This window comes from Heterodontus francisci, unplaced genomic scaffold, assembly GCF_036365525.1.
Source record: "Heterodontus francisci isolate sHetFra1 unplaced genomic scaffold, sHetFra1.hap1 HAP1_SCAFFOLD_1683, whole genome shotgun sequence".
NCBI lineage: Eukaryota > Metazoa > Chordata > Chondrichthyes > Heterodontiformes > Heterodontidae > Heterodontus > Heterodontus francisci.
This window is the reverse complement of record NW_027140468.1, coordinates 50,834-55,960: the sequence shown is the minus strand read 5'-3', so window position 1 is coordinate 55,960 and position 5,127 is coordinate 50,834. Positions and strand designations below refer to the sequence as shown.

Genomic DNA, 5,127 nt, shown 5'->3' with positions numbered 1-5,127 from the left:
AGGCTCCAGAAGCTGGCCGAACGCGTCTACCCTGAGGCACAGTGTGGCTTTCGTGCAGAGAGATCGACCGTCGACATGCTGTTCTCCCTTCGTCAGATACAATAGAAATGCCATGAACAACAGATGCCCCTCTACATTGCTTTCATTGATGTCACCAAAGCCTTTGACCTCGTCAGCAGACGTGGTCTCTTCAGACTGCTGGAAAAGATTGGATGACCACCAAAGCTACTAAGTATCATCACCTCATTCCATGACAATATGAAAGGCACAATTCAACATGGTGGCTCCTCATCAGACCCCTTTCCTATCCTGAGTGGCGTGAAACAGGGCTGTGTTCTCGCACCCACACTTTTTGGGATTTTCTTCTCCCTGCTGCTTTCACATGCGTTCAAATCTTCTGAAGAAGAAATTTTCCTCCACACAAGATCAGGGGGCAGGTTGTTCAACCTTGCCCGTCTAAGAGCGAAGTCCAAAGTATGGAAAGTCCTCATCAGGGAACCCCTCTTTGCTGACGATGCTGCTTTAACATCTCACACTGAAGAGTGCCTGCAGAGTCTCATCGACAGGTTTGCGGCTGCCTGCAATGAATTTGGCCTCGCCATCAGCCTCAAGAAAACGAACATCATGGGGCAGGACGTCAGAAATGCTCCATCCATCAATATTGGCGACCACGCTCTGGAAGTGGTTCAAGATTTCACCTACCTAGGCTCAACTATCACCAGCAACCTTTCTCTAGATGCAGAAATCAACAAGTGCATGGGTAAGGCTTCTACTGCTATGTCCAGACTGGCCAAGAGAGTGTGGGAAAATGGCGCACTGACACGGAACTCAAAAGTCCAAGTGTATCAAGCCTGTGTCCTCAGTACCTCGCTCTATGGCAGCGAGGCCTGGACAACATATGTCAGCCAAGAGCGACGTCTCAATTCATTCCATCTTCGCTGCCACCAGAGTATAATTGGCATCAGGTGGCAGGACCGCATCTCCAACACAGAAGTCCTCGAGGCGGCCAACATCCCCAGCTTGTACACACTACTGAGTCAATGGCGCTTGAGATAGCTTGGCCATGTGAGCCGCATGGAAGATGGCAGGATCCCCAAAGACACATTGTACAGTGAGCTCGCCACTGGTATCAGACCCACCGGCCGTCCATTTCTCCGCTTTAAAGACGTCTGCAAACGCGACATGAAGTCCTGTGACACTGATCACAAGTCGTGGGAGTCAGGTGCCAGCGTTCGCCAGAGCTGGCGGGCAGCCATAACGGTGGGGCTAAAGTGCGGCGAGTCGAAGAGACTTAGCAGTTGGCAGGAAAAAAGTCAGAGGCGCAAGGAGAGAGCCAACTGTGTAACAGCCCCGACAAGCAAATTTTTCTGCAGCACCTGTGGAAGAGCCTGTCACTCTAGAATTGGCCTTTATAGCCACTCCAGGCGCTGCTCCACACACCTCTGACCACCTCCAGGCGCTTACCCATTGTCTCTCGAGACAAGGATGCCAAAGAAATGTTTGTTTCAAGCCCAAGATGCCATATATTTTACTAACCACTCTCTCAATATGCCCTGCCACCTTCAAAGATCGATGCACATGCACCCCCAGGTCCCTCTGTTCCTGCACACTCTTCAGAACTGTGCCATTAAGTATACATTGCCTCTCCCTATTCCTTCTGTCAAAATGCATCACCTCACACTTAACAGTATTAAATTCCATCCGTCACTTCTCTGCTCATTCTGCTAGCCATTCTATGTCCTATTGCAGTCGATTCATGTCATCCTCACTGTTTGCCTCACCTCCAAGTTTGGTATTGTCAGCAAATTTTGAGATTCTGCTCCGTATTCCAAGATCCACATATTTTATACGTAGCATGAAAAGCAGTGATCCCAGCACTGACCCTCGGGGAACACCACTGTCTACCACCCCCCAGTCTGAAAAGAAACCATTTACTACAACTTGCTTGTTTCTGCCCTTTAGTCAATTTTTCTAACCAATTGGAAGCTGACCCTCCTATTCCACGAGCCTCAATCTTGTTAACCAGCCTTTTATGTGATACTTTATCAAATGCTTTCATAAAATCCATAGAAACAGCACCCACTGTATTTCCTTCATCAAACTTCGCTGCTCCTTCATCAAAAAATTCAATTAGATTAGTGAAGCATGATCTGCCTTTTACAAATCCATGCTGGCTATCCTTATTTAACTCAAACCTCTCTAAATGTCCATTGATATTTTCCCTGATTACCATTTCTGAAACCTTACACAGCATTGATGCTAAATTAACTGGCATGGAGTTGCTTGGACTGTCCTTACAACCTTTCTTGAATAAGGGTGTTATTTGCCACTCTCCAATCCCCTTACCTGGGGATGATTGGAAGATGATGGCAAGCACTTCCTGGAGGGTGTCTGGAGCGGTGGCAGACCTGCAAGGAATCAACTACCGGGGAGTGAATAAAGTGAGACCCAGGCTCGCGGCCTTCAGCTGCCTGGAGGGGGGTCGGAGAGGCAGCGGATCCAGCGAGGAACCACAATTCAGGGAGAATGAGAAGGTCCTTGTGAGGGGACAGAGAAGATTAAGTTGCGGGTTTATCAGTTTATAAGCACGTGCAGAGCCAAGGAACGGTGCCGGGGAAGATCCAATAATAGAAAGCTGCAATCGGTTGTCAGGCAGGAGTGATTAAATTACAGAAGAGATGATGGTGCAAAGCAAATAAAAGGGGAACAACAAGTAGCATTTGTTAAGCATAAATACCAGGAGTGGGGATCGAACCCACGCAGACATTCGTCTATTGGATCTTGAGTCCAACGCCTTAACCACTCGGCCATCCTGGCACATTGGCCAAGTAATTAAAATGAAATTTAATGTGATCCGGGTGCCATCTAGCCTTTTACAAAATCCAATTGTGACGCCTCTCCCATGCTAAATTGGACCCTTCATCATCTTGTCAACCTCAATCAGATCACCCCTCAGTCTAGGTTTCTCTAAGGTGCAGGGTCCCAACTCTTTTAGTCTAACTTGATAACGAAGATGTCTTATACTGGGAATTAGTTTAATGTCTCTCCTCTGTACCCTTTCCAAGGCCTCAATATCACCCATCATGTGAGGAGACCAAGACTGGATACAATATTCCAAGTGAGTCCTGACCAAGGTTTCATAAAAGGACAAATGGGGGACATCTCAGATACTGAAGGAGTCCGTGTCCAGAAGCAGCAAGACCTGGACAACGTTCAGGCTTGGGCTGCTAAGTGGCAAGTAACAGTCACACCACATAAGTACCAGGCAATGACCATCTCCAACAAGAGAGAATGTAACCGTTTCCATTTGACGTTCAACAGCATTACCATCGCTGAATCCCCCCCCACCATCAACATCCTGGGGGTTACCATTGACAGAAGCTTAACTGGACCATTCATATAAATACTGTGGCTACAAGGGTAAAACAGATAGTGGGAATTCTGCAATGAGTAACTCAGCTCAAGGCACTAGGTGAAATGCTCATTTAGGAGAGCTGGAGAAATGGACTGATCAGGTGGGCAGAAAAGTGGCAAATTAAATTCAACTTGGAGAAGTGTGAGGTGATGCATTTGGTGAGGTCAAACACGGCAAAGGAATACACAATTAATGGGTGAATGCTGATAGGTGTCGAGGAAGTGAGAGACCTTGAAGTGAATGTCCACAAATCCCTGAAAGTAGCAGGACAGGTTGATAAGTTGGTTGAGAAGGCTTATGGAATCCTTTCCTTTATTAGCCAATGTATAGAATATAAGAAAAGGGAGGTTATGCTGGAACTGTATCAATCATTAGTTAGGCCACAACTTGAGTTCTGTGTGCAGTCTGGTCACCTCATTACAGAAATGATGTAATTGCACGAGAGAGGTTACAGAGGAGATTTACGAGGATGTTGCCAGGAATGGAAAAATGCAGCTATGAGGAAAGACTGGATAGACTGGGTTTGTTCTCCTTGGAACAGAGGAGGCTGATGGGAGATTTGATTGAAACGTACAAAATTGTGAGGGGCCTGGGATGGGAAGGGTCTATTTACCTTAATGGAGAGGTCAGTGATGATGGGGCATAGATTTAAAGTGATTTGTCGAAAGATTAGAGAGGAGATGAGGAAATGTTTTTTTCACCCAGAGGGTGTGAAGGGTCTGGAACTCACTGCCTGTGAGGGTAGTTGAGGCAGAAACCCTCAACTCATTTAAAAGGAGTCTGGAGATGCACCTCAAGTGCCTGAACCTGCAGGGTGACGGACCAAATGCTGGAAAATGGGATTCGGCTGGGTGGCTCATTTTTGGCCTTCCTGTGCTGTAAACTTTCTATGTTCTTTGTTTTATGATTCTTTGCAGAAACGATTCTGTGATTTTTGACTCTCTAAAACTTGTCCACCACCTACAAGGCACAAGCCAGGATGAGTACAGCTCCAACAACACTCTAGAAACTCAACAATATTCAGGACAAAGTAGCCCACTGGATTGTCACCCCATTCACCACATTAAACATTCACTCCCTTTACCACTGACGCACAGTGGCAGCAGTGTGTACCATCTACCAGATGCACTGCAGCAACTCGCGAAGGCTCCTTTGACGGCAACTTCCAAACCGAAGACCTCCACCACCTTAAAGGACAAGGGCAGCAGATGCATGGAAACACCACCATCTGCAAGTTCCTCTCCAAGTACACACCATCTGATCTGCAGATATATCGCTGTTCATTCACTGATGTTGGGTCAAAATCCTGGATCTCCCTTCCTAACAGCACTGTGGGTGTACCTACACCACATGGAGTGCAGTAATTCAAGTAGGCAGCTCACCGCCACCTTGTCAAGGACAATTAGGGATGGATAACAAATTCTGGACTTGCCAGCGGCGCTCACATCCCATGAAAGAATATGCCTCATCTTGTACTCAATTGTCCTCTGAATGCAGCCCAATACCCTTATTGCTCCAACTATCACTTCACTGCATTGCTGCTGTACCTTTAGAGATCTGTGCACTAGAACATCCAGATCTCTGCTCAAAATGATTTTCTTTTTCCACCTACTTTCATGTTTTTCCCTGAAGGGTGTATGAATGTTGAGCATTCGCCCTGTCCACATGAATAACACTGCACTTACCCAAATTAAACATCATTTACCATTCAT

The 5,127-nt window shown here is 46.7% G+C and overlaps 1 non-coding gene across 1 annotated transcript; it reads right to left on the bottom strand.

The window, feature by feature from the left end:
- Window positions 1-2,734: 2,734 nt before the first annotated feature.
- trnal-caa (transfer RNA leucine (anticodon CAA)) lies at window positions 2,735-2,817 on the bottom strand. The gene has a single exon. It is a non-coding gene; the product is annotated as a tRNA-Leu (tRNA).
- Between the last annotated feature and the right edge of the window lie 2,310 nt (window positions 2,818-5,127).